Source organism: Tasmannia lanceolata, unplaced genomic scaffold (genome assembly GCF_043159265.1).
Source record: "Tasmannia lanceolata isolate RefF3 unplaced genomic scaffold, GAP_Taslan_0.1 ptg000005l, whole genome shotgun sequence".
NCBI lineage: Eukaryota > Viridiplantae > Streptophyta > Magnoliopsida > Canellales > Winteraceae > Tasmannia > Tasmannia lanceolata.
The window spans coordinates 7595193-7610259 of record NW_027518682.1 but is presented as its reverse complement, the minus strand read 5'-3'; the positions used below and the strand labels follow the sequence as shown (position 1 = coordinate 7610259).

At 37.4% G+C, this 15067-nt stretch overlaps 1 long non-coding RNA gene and 1 pseudogene across 3 annotated transcripts; one reads left to right on the top strand and one right to left on the bottom strand.

Moving 5' to 3' along the window:
- Positions 1–271: 271 nt before the first annotated feature.
- Positions 272–13504, top strand: LOC143876543 (uncharacterized). Of its 2 annotated transcripts, none has more exons than XR_013250414.1 (3): positions 272–477; positions 9590–9915; positions 13263–13504. It is a non-coding gene; the product is annotated as an uncharacterized LOC143876543 (long non-coding RNA). The 2 variants fall into 2 exon arrangements; XR_013250413.1 differs by lacking the exon at positions 272–477 and adding an exon at positions 9074–9469.
- LOC143877322 (polyubiquitin-like) lies at positions 2385–5567 on the bottom strand (annotated as a pseudogene). Its single transcript, XR_013250591.1, has 2 exons — positions 5410–5567; positions 2385–4044 (listed from the first exon to the last, which is right to left on the bottom strand). The product of XR_013250591.1 is annotated as a polyubiquitin-like (transcript).
- Positions 13505–15067: the final 1563 nt, after the last annotated feature.

Here is a 15067-nt window from a genome sequence, read left to right as displayed (position 1 = left end):
TCTTGGCACCCATTTTTGGTGTAGCAGCTATATTTCGAATCATCCTCTTCTTTTACGGGCTTCTTAAATGGTTGGGCGGTTAAACCATTTCATATGATGGGAGTTCCCAAACTATTGGGTGCTACTATGCTATTCACTACTCATGGTGCGACCATAGAAATTAATTTATTCGAATATAGTCATGGTGCAAATGCATTCTGTGCTTTTTAACCCATCTCAAGACAAAGAGACATATTTGATGTTGTTAATCACTTTTGGTCCCAAGTCTTTGGGATTGCTTTTTCTAGTAAGTGTTAGTCACAATTCTTTATGTTATAATTACCAGTAACCAGTTTATGGATGAGTGCCATTGGAGTAGTTGTTCTGGCTCAAAGCCTTCGTTCCTGTGACTTCGTTTCCCAGTAAATCCATGCAGCATGAGTGTGCATTTTCCCAAAGGCAAAGAATAACCCACTTCTGATTCGTCCCTCTAGATATGTAAGTACTCTCTTCCCCCTGTCAAGATTCAACTTTCCTAGATTGGGCGTTAACTATTAACGATGTTGATGAGGAACCTATATTGGTTCTACAAGAAAAAAGGAGTGGAGCACAAACCGAAACTGTGATTTTTTATTTTTTATCTTCTTGTATTCACTCAATTCCCTATTCTAGAAATTTGATACAGGAAAAATCATGTAAGAGACGAGATAAATCATATTGATGTTGAGAGTAAATTAAATTATGAGGAGATTTTATATGGTGAAAGGCCTTACAACAATACGGTAGGTAGGGGTACTGCCCTTGATATTTGACCCAACAGCAGCTCACTTTTTGAGCTTTTTGAGGAGCTGCTGTTGGATCAAATGTCAAGGGTGGTACTTCCACCGTACAAAGGCCTTATTGTTGTAAGGCCTTGCACCATATAATTTCTCATATTACGAGTTCATGTAGGATTCTGTTGGGAGGCTGCATTCCTGGTAAATCGACTAAAAGCCAGGGTAGATCAGCTATGAGTTAGGGTAAATCATCTAAAACTCAGTAAATTGACTGAAACATAAAGCACAGGACAAATCAGCTAAAAATCAGGGTAAATATAGAATAAAAGTCGAGATGAATAGGCTGAAAGGCAGGGCAGGGCAAATCGGTTAAAAATAGTATAAATTGGCTAAAAATCAAGGTGGGGAAAATCAGGGTATATCCATAAAAACAGGGTATATCGATGAAAACAGGTAAATCGACTTTTTAGTAAATCAGTTTTAACTTTGGGGCAGATAAGCCAAAAGTCTATGTAGGCAAAAAGTCAGGATAGATCAGCTACATCTTGCTATAATTAGCTAAAAGTCTAGATAAATTGACTAACATTCAAGGTAAATTGACTATAATTTAGTGTAAATTGGCTAAAAGTAGGGGTAAATCGTGGAGTCCTGACTGTAGTTTACGGGAGTCCAAACTGCCAGACTAGAAAAAGCCTTTGGCATGCCTTGGCGGAAACAGCGGAGGATCTTGGGTAGAACCAGATCGAGGGCCCTCACTGCACAGAGAAAAGCATTGCAAACAAGAGTTGTTGACTACTCTGGTGAGGTAAACCGTGTAGCGCTTAAGGCAAATGTAAACTGTGCAGTATTTAAGGTAATCCGTGCAGGATTCAGGTAAATCACATTAATAGCAGGGGAGGAAGTGCTTCTACCTATTTTAATGGCAATCCATCGATTCCAAAGCCACCAAACTGGTTGAAAGCAACTATGGGAAGGGAAGGTGGACGACATACCGAGTGGATGACTACAAATGGTGGGCTGACATGACTCACAAATGCTTGAATCCATTGTGAATTCCAAAAGCTTTCATAATTCATTGTCCAAAAAGATGCCAATTTCACGAGACAGAAGGAACCCTTCATTCAGCCTCCTTTTGGATACGCGGATTTTAGAATCCAGGTTTTAGTTTAAAAACAGTGTAAAAATAGGTTGTAAGAATTCCAGGTTTTAGAAATCTCTCCCACATCCTAAGATCTCTAAAACATCGAAACATGGGACAATCTACTGCTCTCTTGTTGCCGGAGAGAACAGCGAGAAATCAGGAAACGATGGCTGGCCTCTTTCTTCTCTCGTGTACCATCTACAATTTGGAAGAAATCAAGGATTGTAAAATCGACGTATCCAAACGGCCCCTAAAACTACGAAACTTTCCTCTTCCTCGTCATTTGCACCTGGTACAAACAACCACTGTTAAAATAAAAAAACCACCCCTTTGTGGCTCTGGAATGAATCCATAGTTTGGTCTTTCAGATCGAAAGGATCAGCTCCACTCTTGAATACAGAGGGGAAATCATTCATCACTTGTGCAGTCTTTCGAAAACAGGCAACATTGTTAACAGAAAGTAACATAGTGGAAGGAAAATAACAGTCTACAAGAACACAACCAACACCGATTTCATAATGAAACTAATATCACGTCCATCACAAACTAATTACAACCGAATTGAACTTTTACCACTATCATTCGCACCTTAGGAACAGTCTAAACATCAAACCAAAAAAGAAAAGAAAAGGTACACACATAAGAAACTGCTAGCCAACAAATTAAATTGTACTGGAACCACGCCACCTACTATTGTTCTATGCCAGGAGGCACTTATTTAACTTCGACATCGAGACTGGACCGCCAGCCAACCAAAACACAAGTCACCAACTCACCATACGCTGAGACATGAAGAACTAGGCATCACCACCACGAAGACGGAGGACGAGGTGAAGGGTAGATTCCTTCTGAATATTGTAATCCGCCAGAGTGCGACCATCCTCAAGCTGCTTTCCAGCGAAGATAAGCCTCTGCTGATCTGGTGGAATTCCCTCCTTATCCTGGATCTTTGCCTTTACGTTGTCAATGGTATCCGAGCTCTCCACCTCCAGAGTAATTGTCTTCCCAGTAAGGGTCTTCACAAAGATCTGCATGCCACCACGGAGACGAAGGACCAAGTGGAGGGTAGACTCCTTTTGGATGTTGTAATCCGCCAACGTTCTACCATCTTCTAGCTGTTTCCCGGCAAAGATTAGCCTCTGTTGGTCTGGCGGGATCCCCTCCTTGTCTTGTATCTTTGCCTTTACATTGTCAATGGTGTCGGAGCTCTCCACCTCCAGGGTGATGGTTTTTCCAGTGAGGGTCTTCACAAAGATCTGCATGCCACCACGGAGACGGAGGACAAGGTGGAGTGTCGACTCCTCCTGGATGTTATAGTCCGCCAAAGTGCGACCATCCTCGAGCTGTTTTCCAGCGAAGATGAGCCTCTGTTGGTCAGGTGGAATGCCCTCTTTGTCCTGTATCTTCGCCTTGACATTATCAATGGTGTCTGAGCTTTCAACCTCGAGAGTAATTGTTTTCCCAGTAAGAGTCTTGACAAAAATCTGCATCCCACCCCTCAGACGGAGAACCAGATGGAGGGTAGATTCCTTCTGAATGTTGTAATCAGCCAAAGTGCGCCCATCCTCTAGCTGTTTTCCAGCGAAGATGAGCCTCTGCTGGTCAGGTGGGATACCTTCCTTGTCCTGAATCTTGGCCTTCACATTGTCAATAGTATCAGAGCTCTCAACCTCGAGAGTGATGGTTTTTCCCGTGAGGGTCTTAACAAATATTTGCATGCCTCCCCTCAATCGGAGAACCAGATGGAGGGTGGATTCTTTCTGAATGTTATAATCGGCCAAGGTACGGCCATCCTCCAGTTGCTTACCAGCAAAGATGAGTCTCTGCTGGTCAGGAGGGATACCTTCCTTATCTTGAATCTTGGCCTTAACATTGTCAATGGTGTCAGAGCTCTCAACTTCAAGGGTGATAGTCTTGCCTGTGAGAGTCTTAACGAAGAACAAGATGGAGGGTGGATTCTTTCTGGATATTATAATCGGCCAACGTACGGCCATCCTCGAGTTGTTTGCCAGCAAAGATGAGTCGCTGCTGGCCTGGTGGGATGCCTTCCTTGTCCTGGATTTTTGTCTTAACATTGTCGATGGTGTCGGAGCTTTCAACCTCAAGGGTGATGGTCTTGCCAGTAAGAGTCTTAACAAAGATTTGCATCTGAGATGAAAAAAATAGACATATATTGAGGAATATTTCAGACATGTAACCAAAAAAACAACTACCAAGATGAACAATAACCCACAAAAGTTAATGAACTACAAAATTAGGAATCCTAGGAATAAAAGTCCTCAACAGAATGATCTTTTGTAACACAAACATAATGTTGGTTTACAACATCAACCCCAACAAAATCAGAACGAACCACAGACATAATCATACGACTTAATAATTAGAGAGATCTGGGAAGCATTCCAGCAAAAAAGAACACCAGAGTATGTTCTCAGTACAGAACATGTCACACAGTGCACTCAAAACAACAAAAGTCAGATAACATGCGCCATAAAAAAATAGCAATCAAATACCAACAACCACAAAAACAAAGAAAGGTAAAAGCGAGAAAAATATCCAACGGATGGCCACCTTTCAGAAACAATAAACATCATAAAACACACTGCCAAAGATTGAGAAATATACATCGATCTCATCAACAAGAATACCCCTGAATAACTTTCCAAACTTATATGAGAAATAATAAATAACTGAAGATCACCAAAAAAGCACCACATAAGAGTTCAACAGACAAACCCTAATTCAGTCAATAACATCGAAACAACTCCAGAGTAGATAAACATAGAAGAATTAACTCCTAAAATCAAAGATCCAAATATGCAAAAACAATATGAAAAGTAAAAACAGGTAAAGGTTTGATGCCCTAAAATGCCATGGATCCAAAAGGATAGAAGCAGAATAATAACCAAAAGCCGAAGAAACCAAATAAAATAACAGATCTGAACCAAAGATGCCAAATCAAAGGAAACAGATCTAAACATAGAATTATAAAACGAGGAAACAGATTTAAAATACCACGAATCCAAAAATAAAAATAAAATCAGATATTCTCAAAACCCAACGGCCTCCTCCTTTCAGAAAACAATAAACATCAGAAAATACGCTGTCAAAGATTGAGAAATATTCATTGATCTCATCAACAAGAAAACCTCTTAATAACTTTCCATACTTTATATGAGAAATAATAAATAACTGTAGAACACCAAAAAAGCAACACATACGAGTTCAACAGACAAACCCTAATTCAGTCAATACCATGCAAATAACTCCAGAGCAGATAAAGACAGAAAAAATAGCACATCAAATCAAAGATCCAAAGATGCAAAAACAATATAAAAAGAGAAAACATATAAACAGTTGATGCCCTAAAACGCCATGAATCTAAAAGGATTAAAAGCAGAACAATAACCGATAGCCTACGAAACAAAGAACAAAACACAGATCTGAACCAAAGGTGGTAAATCAAAGGAAAAAAGATGGGAACATAGAATTACAAAGGAAGAGAATACATACCTTGAAGGATCGGAAGAAAAAAAGAGAATACAATGAGGAAAACAGAAAAAACAATACCCTAGGCATAAGAGGTTGGGGTATTTATAGAAGCAAAAATAGGTTTTCTTTATGCCGGTGGGAGTACGTTGCAAATATAGATCGTACACGTGTCGAACGGCAGATGGATCAACGTAACAACCTTGGATATCTCGTGTTGAGGCCAAACCCAACGGAAACATAGATATCATTCCCTCGACCCTAACTGGACCCAACCCGAGGCGGTGAAGGATAAGTCAGCCATTATAGTTCGAGTCGAGTCTGGGTCGGGTCGGGACGGGACGCCCAAAGGCGTCAACCCTAACCCTACCCAAAATTAAATCAGTTTGACTTTTCCCAATCCTAACCCAAACCAAAATTAGGGTGGACCCGTCTAGTTCGAGTTGATCCTCCTGACCCAAGTTGCACCCCTAATAGAAGAGTTTTTTTATGGTGTGGGCCCATGTAGTCCAGTCAAGTATTTTCTAAAGTATCGCATGCCCCACTTCATGGGATGATCCAAACTGCTCACCTGTTGGGCACAATGATAAGTAGGTTGTGATCCAAAATCATTTCCATAAGATGATCCTAAACCTCTGATTTATATACGGACCGCATGTTATGAGAGTTATGACCAAGGTCTTAAATTTTGGTTTCGGAGTGCGTCCTCACCGAAACCGAAATTTCACTTCGAAATCAATCGACATCCTTTTAGGTAATTTTTTTATCCCGTAGAAAATTTCTTCGAGATTACCAAAATTTTAGCAGAGATTTCGGGATAATCTGAAACCCGAAATTTCGATGATCATCCTATGGAAATGATTTTGGATCACAACCTAAAATGTGCCCAAAAAAGTGAGCAGTTTGGATCATCCTATGAAGTGGGCCGTACAAGATTTAAAAAAAAAAATGAAGCCCAATAGATCATTGGAATGTCTGCCCCTTTCCCAAATTCCCCGCCAATTTGTCTTTGAGGTGGGCAGAATCAATTTGCACTTTCCTCCTACCACCGTTCCCCAGCTCTAGTCCTCTCTCACTGTCATCGATCAGAGATTTTAGGCAAATCGGCAAAATCCCTAGTACTCTTCAGTCTTCACGAATCTGATTCAATGTTTTGTCCATGCTTTATACGAAGTTACCAACGACATTGCCAATTTGATTAGATAAACATGCGAATGATTCTCACTGATATCTGAAACATAAGAGGAAATCTCTTATTCAGGGAAACTACAATGTTATTTAATCTGCATTTTGGGATTCAAGGGTGTGTTCTTAAGTAAGTCTTTCAGTTTTATCATCTTACTTATCGTTGTTTAGATTATGGAATTATTGTTTGTATATTTCGTTTTCTTGAATGTCCATGTACACTTTTCTCAGTCCAAGTTAGGAATCATAGTTAGATTACATCATTGCGTTTTTTTTTTTTTTTTCTCTTTAAATAGAGTTAGAATATGAGACATGTGGCTGTTTGTGATTGTTTTTTATTTTCGATTTTTGCTCTACATGGCAAAATAATTGCTTATTAGTCCCTAAGAAAAGCATATTAGTTGAACAGTCATACTTTTAGAAAATATTTGCTAAAAGTTCCATAAAACTCACGAACTTCAATTTCCTCCATTTAAAATAGCAAATTTACCCCCAACCCATTTAATCCGTTTTAGCGTTTTTTGATTTCCCTTGCAATATTTTTGGAAAAAAAACTAGGAATAAGCAACAATATTATCTCTTCTGATATTGACTTTCCCTTTGACATTCTCCCTTCTTCGTCTCCTAAGATTAGAAGCCAAACCCTAGTTCTTATTCCCAAAACAAAAGTTACAAAAGTTCAGTAAGGAAAAAAAATCTAAAATTTCTTATTTCTTACGTAAAAAAAAAAGATGAGGTAAACCAACCCTATTCAATTTTTCATTTAGGGACCTTCGGTTTATGATGTTATCCCGCTAAATTAATCAAACATAATTCATCAATGAAAAAAAATTCCATAGAAATAATTATCCATGAGATATATTTTCTTGCAATCCATCGAAGATAGGAATTTCTTAGAAAAGTTAGAAACGAAAAATATTCCTAAAATTTCTTACTTTATTTATCTATGAAGAAAAGATAACTCAAACCAACTCTATTTAATTTATTTTAGAGGGATTTTCAATTTATTTAATTCTTAAAATGATTTTTTGTTGAATGTTTTTTTACGAGAATATTGGAAGAGATAGTATTGTTGCTTATTTCCTAGTTTCTTTCCCAAAATATCGGAAGGGAAATCAAAAAACACAAACTGACTAAATGGGTTGGGGGTAACTTTGCCATTTAAAAATTTTAAACATAGAAAATTGAAGCTCGTGAGTTTTAGGGACCTTTTAGCAAACATTTTCTAAAAGTAGGTCTGTTAAGCTAATATGCTTTTCTTAGGGACTAATAAGCAATTATTTTGCCATGTAGGGACTAATCAACAAAAATCCCTTTTTATTTTAAAGATTACAGTTAAATAGTATTTGGTAAGATGGGATTCTAGTTAAGCTAGAATTTTGTTTGACTTGGTCAAAGTTGGTTTTTATTAGGATTTGTGGAATAGTTAGGATAGGATTTTGGAGTTTGTGTCCTAGATGGGCTATTTTAGGTTATTTATAAAAGGGGGTCAACGTTAAAACGTGGATACTGAGTTGGAGAAAACCGTTAGCAGAGAGTGGAAACGTGAGAAGAGCAAAACGTTTTCTATCAGAGTATGTACTGTTTTAGTTTGAATAAAGGAAAGATTTCTCTCTCTCCTCTTTCTTCTTAGCTTTTGTGATTGGGTTTTTCTTCTTGCTTTGATCTTTGTTTTTACAAGTGGTGTCAAAGCTTTTGTGCCTTTGATCCTTGTTTTATACACCTCATGCATTTTCATTTGCACATCTTCTCCTTTTCTTTTTCTCTAATTTTGCATCTTCATGTGCCACATGCTGTGTCATAATGAACTCTTCATATGATAGTATACACACTTCTCGTTCTTGTAACCACAATTGCAGGCCCTTCATGGTAAGTTGGTAACCTACTCATTTGTTCAACAGCACGAGTATTATCCTAGCTCCAAGTTCTGTTCTGTGTTTTGATGTTCTTACTTGAAGCTTCTCATGGTTTTGGTTTCCTCAGCCATAAACACTTTTTAACAAAATGAAATGTATTTCCAAATAACTCCTCAATCATCTCTAATAATGCTCCTCATACTCTTGACTCTTAATGTGACAAAAGAAGTATACTTTTTGCGGATAGCTCGGGATTTCAATTAACATTATGCTGATACAGTCTCAAGTGCCTTTATTTATTTATTTATCTTGCATGCTCATATTCTAAATTTTATAACGTGACTTGCTACATTTGGATTATTGATACATTATTACTGTCCTCAGCTTCTCTCGTTTAGCACAGAGTTTGCTAATGCTGTATGGGTACTATTCCGACTTATTAAAAATATGTTAAGACATAGGATAGAATAGTTGGTTTATTCATGTTATTCATATGTAATGATATGGAATAATATAGGGCCCCTCACCAAGAAATGGTGTGATTTTAATTATTGTTTCATTCATGTTATATATAAGTGAAGTTATGGGAGTCGTCGAGTTGCTTTCTTCTCCAAGAGAATGGTTTTTTTTTTTTTTTTGGTTTTCTTCTCCAAGAGATATTCTCCTGCACTTTAACAAAATATACGGCATTCTACTGTGATATCATTTCAGAGAGTTGGCATAATCTGTTGTTGCAGCCTCTGCCTTTGACTTTGTAAAGGGCTAAGTAGAGAGTTTCTTACCTGTCGTTATGTTAAACATGTCATAATTTTCTTCCTTGAGTAGAACTTTTATAAGCTGGTGGTTACTGCTGTACTTGTATTTTATTTCCTTATCTGGCACATGCATTTGCAGATGCTTTCTCTGTTCTGGAGAATGAGCTGACATGCCTTCCTGGTAGTGGTGATCCAAGTACAAGGCCATCATTTAAACTGCTTCCAAAAATTATCCCGAGCATAAATTATGTATACGAAATTTGAGCATCAGAAGGCCTACAAATCCCTGTGGGTATTCTGAAGCACCTATTGTATTTTTATAAACTTTTAACAGTGTTTTTTATTATTGTCCTACAATTGTGTTAACATTGATTCAAATTATGATTTAATCAATCTATATATGTTCAGGTTGAATGTTATTTTTCCCTCTGTTAGTGTTCTGTCTATCGAGAACCAGAATCAATGACACTGGACTTAGTTGTGCTATTAGAGGGTGAGGTGGATATTGATTTTTGTGCTCAATACAGCATTGGTGATTGTGGATAGTTCCTTTTTCGTTATTTAATATCTTCATGAATCAAGACGTTTTAAGTACTGAAGTTCTGAAATGTAGGGAAAGCCATCAAATGGGAACAAGACTGAAGATTACTTGGAATTTTGTCCGGCAATTGTCTCGGAATTAGTTGCTATGAGGATGACTATGCTAGGTATTGGCAGTGAGGTGTTGAAGACAAGTAAGCACGCATATTTTTAGTCGTTGCAAAAATATGAACATTATCTATCATCCATCACTCTTGATGTTTTAGAACCCTTATCATTTGAAGTATGGATAAACTGTGCAGGCCTTGCATCAAATGTCAACGTTCAGTTTAGAGAATAGAAATCTTCTCCAGAAAAAAGAGTGGAGAGCTTAATAATCTTGTAAGAGTAACGTTCTCAAAGACTAAAAAGTGTACAATGTCAAAAAACCTGCACACTGAAAGTGAGTAGATGCATGTAGTCTTGGAAATCAGTAGCATAGATCATGAAAATAAAAATAAGATCTCTGCAATGGCAGTATGATTTCTTCATTGATCCATTACATTTTAATAATATAATGCTTTATATCTATGATTATCTCTAAAACTTCAAATCACTAACTACTTGAAGCATTATAAGTTTAACAATGTGACTAATGCTTAATGAATAGTGGGACATGCATTGGCATTAAAGGTATAGTTTTGAATTATATGTTGTACTGTATGTATTGGATGCCCCACAATCTGATATCTACCGCAGACAGTTGATGCACCCTATTTTCTGGAAATAACTTCAAAAGTCTCCAATAAATCAATCTAAACTAGGAAAAATATGAATAAATTAACAAAATCACATGGCATCTGATTTATGCCATATTTTTCATTATGTATGCATACATATGATTGAAATGGTGACTATGGTTTTGTAAGAAAATAAACAGAGAACTTACAAAAGAGGCAGAGATGTCCCCACACTTCACATTGATTATCTTGACTTGTAAACACATCCCTTATTGATCACCTGTTAGACGCTAAAAGCTATAACTGTCTTGTTTTGTTCTTTCACTATATATTTTGACACATTTCAAATTTTGTATTTGGATATACGAGTCCATAATGCCGTTACATTTCAAATTTATGATTATATGAAGCAAACTAAGTGGATGTAGACAGAGATTAAAACATGTTCAGAAACATAAAAATATATGCTAATAGGCAACTTATATGAAAAAATATGGAAAAGATAGTAAGTAAATGCATCTGTGTGAGAAAGCCAAAAACCTCTGATCTCATTCTTTAGTGCACCTAAAAACCCCTCAAGCCCTTCTTGATCGACGGGGTCCAATCCTTCCACTCCTAGGCATTACATCAAAGATGTAAAGTATTCAAGTCCCTACTAGTTCAAGTGGCTCCATCTATGTGGCGCTTTTTCTGCCAGATCACGGAGAGGTGGGAAAGGCTGGAGGGTCTTGGTGCACTGGTTGGAGATGGAGTAGATTTAGCTTTGGTCTGGGTTTCTCCACTTGCACAAATAGCAGTCATGTGGAGTGCATTTGACCAAGAAAAAAAATGTTGGTAGAGACAATTCTCATAGGCATCTGAGAAAACATTCTGCATGGCAAATTTCCATTACGCAAGGTTGAATAAAAAGATTGATTTGACTATTCATCAAGTCCTTTTGTCAAACCGTTGGCATGTACCTAAAGGACACCTCTTTCACATCCACAACTGTCAGAATGATCAGAAACACGTTTAGCTTAAGCATCATTGGGAAATCCATGTTGTCGCTAGTGAAGTTACGGGTGCCAATGCTCTTGGTCTTGTCATAGGTAGTGAACTTACAGGTTCCAATACTCTTGGTCTTGTCAGTATTTATTGCTTTCCAGTATTAGTAGTCCAATTCTTCTTTCTCAAGCTTTTTAGATGGAACATAAGCCCCTCTCATAGATGTAGTGCTGTTTTACGAAGCCTCTAACCACCGGTTCATTCGCGTTGATTAATTACCTTCATAAGCAAGATCACGCCTCTCATTACGATTTTGTACGCATGCTTCTAACGCGACCCAATTATTTGTCTGCATGTACAAATCAAGAATAAAGCAATGGATAAAAAGACACTGTATAACTACCTTATAAAGAATAAACAACACCCGAACAATCATTTACAGGATTTAATGATTCCTAAGAGCAAATTGATTCTTTTTCTTTTTAATGTAACTATATAGTCGAATTAAGCAATATCAACTACATATACATCATATCATTGAAATACAAACCATGGCACATTTGTCTCCGTCTCTCCATGCCGGTAAATTGCTTGAAAATGGTGGGAAGAAAACGAATGAAAATCATGTATGATGGATGTTGTGCTTTCTGTAATGGATGATATGTCCAACACAATGCTTTGTCTTGGGCAACACACCCATGAATTTCATAAAGGGTGTATTTCCATATCACCCAACCCCAAGTCTATTGGGTACTGATAGTGTCATATCAAGCGTACTTTAGGCAGTAACTGAGTGGCAATGCACACTTAGGAGTGCCTGCTTAACTGATACTGAGAAATGGATTACTGCTGTACACTTATATATGCTGCTTGATATGCTGTTTGCTGAATGCTCTGCTACTTACACATGCTTGATGTTGAATGCTGATATATGTGATATCGATGGATTGATCACGTCAAACCATTTAGAGTGTAAAATTTGGTTTTGTGGTTCAGTGAGTGGGAACTGATAAGATTATGTTCATTGGCGCATATTGTTTACATAAAATTATTGGAAGGCTCATTTAGCCATGTCACAGGAAATATCACTGTCTAACCCGACCTAAAATTTAAGTTGTAGGTGGACTGTACCTTGTCTAACCCGACCTAAAATTTAAGTTGTAGGTGGACTGTACCTTGGAGGAATGATAGATGCAAGGGCTCTCTTTATGCAAGGGCCAAAGAAGGGCCATTGAATAGATCGACATCATTTTAAAAGTCGGTTGAGAAACTGAATTCGGTTGCACTTAATGACGTGGATCTATTCAAGGGCTAAAGAAGAGGGCCCTTGCATCTATCATTCCTCCTGTACCTTGATTTGGGGTATTTCTTTTCTAGCCAAAGCTTTGATTGAGTATGCTTGTTTGTCGTCCCCACCCAATAGATGCGAACTTGAATAGTTATTTAAACCAGTAATAGTAGTTTCAGCTTATGTTAAGTTTTATGTTTTCGTATTCTGAATGTTGTAATTAGTATTTTAAGATTTTTCATATCACAGATAATGTTATCTGTGCAAGATATTTTTAAGAAGAGGAATGATAGATGCAAGGGCCCTCTTTATCCAAGATCTAAAGAAGGGCCCTCGAATAAATCCACGTCATTATGTGCAACCGAATTCAGCTTCTCAACCGACTTTTAAAATGACGTGGATCTATTCAAGGGCCCTTCTCCGGCCTTGCATAAATAGAGCCCTTGCATCTATCATTCCTCTTTTAAGAATTAGTCATATTTAATATTAAAAGTGATTTTATTTAAGATATTAGCCTCAGTCCTTAATTGTTTCAGTCCTCTCTCTACAGAACATAATGGAAGTTACAAGACCAAGATATACATGGGGGACCTGCGGAAATACACAAGGTAGCAGATATACACAATGGCCGATTTTCGGACTGAGATTTCAAAATCTCCCTTTCCTTTCCTTTCCTTCCCTTCTACTGTCACATGCGAAGGTGTTTAGACTTTCTCTTGTTTGCTGTTACTTCAAGACTCATGGAAATTGATATTGGTACTTCTTTATTTTGATAATAGCATTCCTCATTTAATTAAATATTTTTTTATTTCCTATTAATAATTTTAAGGAATTATAATAGTGTTGGACATCCAACCAGAAAATTGAAAATTATAATGGAACCATCCCCACAAAAAATCGATGGCCAATGGACGTGCCTATCTAAGGCCTCATCAACCTACACTATAATATCCATTTTTCTTCTTCTTGGTGTTTTTTCAATTCTCATTCTGTCTTTATTTTATTTTTTACCCAACATTATTGCCTACTATAGAGGACTTTATCTAGGGAAATGATATTTACGCCCCTTTTATCACCAGGGACACCCATTTGCCAGTGTACTTTGCAATCAAAGCCTCTGGATTTTTCTGACATAAAGTACATGAGCCCCCTTTTTGCCATTGATACACTGACGCTGGGTGTCCCTGGTGATGAAAAGGGGCGTAAATATCACTACCCCTTTATCTATAGTCTTCTATAGTAGACAAACCTATTCCAAGAAAAATTATGCTCACCATCAGTGAACAGGTTTGCCTACTATAGAGGACTTATATACTCCTTAAAGACACTTTAAGACCTCTTCCTTCTTTATGTGATCCTACTTCTTCCTCCATTACCTGATCAGATCCATTGATTCGACCAAATGCGGTTGAGATGGATGGAATGCTCCGAGGTCCTTGATTTATCAGGCCTCATTTGGGGTTCCATTGAGAAAAGTTAAAACTGTTGATTTTTGTAGTCCCTTATCTTACACATGGATTGTCTGAAATGTCCATTTGGGATGAGAGGAGGGCCATATAGGCTGTCATATGATATTCTACAAGACCAAAGGTATTAATTTCACATACATGCCCCCTTTGCTCCTTGTACCACCTGAAAATTGCCTTTTATCATTGATAGTAAAACTGACTTTCTGCCTACTCGTTCTCACTTCTCAAGAATTATTACATTTCTTAACGAAGGACAACTAGTCTCCCCTTTTTCCATTGGTGTAAATCAAACGGGATCCACCAGTACGCTATGGGTCCCACCAGTTTATTAGAGAGAGTCTTTTGATTTTCTGGCATTGCAAAAATGTAGACTGCTATTACTATTCTTGATTTTCTGGCAGTGGAAAAACCCGGACTAGTATTTCCACGAACTACCATTCTTTCTCCCCTTTTCTAAGTTTGAACAAGGATAACACAATGCGGGAGAAAAGGGGGTGTATTTATGTTAAAAAGTAAAAATGGTAGGTTTATTTCATTGTCATCTCCATGAAAGAAAGGGTTACGTTTTTCATAGTTTTCCTATAGAGGATGCACTACGTGATTGGTAGTTGAGGGCCCCAACTCATAAATAGTTCTGTAGTTTGTAAAGAAAAAGCACAAAAATCCAAAACATTGAAGATGGGAGGAAGCTTCCAACCAATTCCATTTCTTACAAAACAAATATCTTGACACAGACTCCACCCTTGTTCCACACAAATTATGTAGATTGGTCATGAAATATCAGGTTTCTTTTTTACAAAATTATCCTTTTGAAGCATAAAAAATGACTCAAAATTTCTCATAACAAGTAAACAACAAGCCAGAGTAATACTTCTCTCTCTCTAAG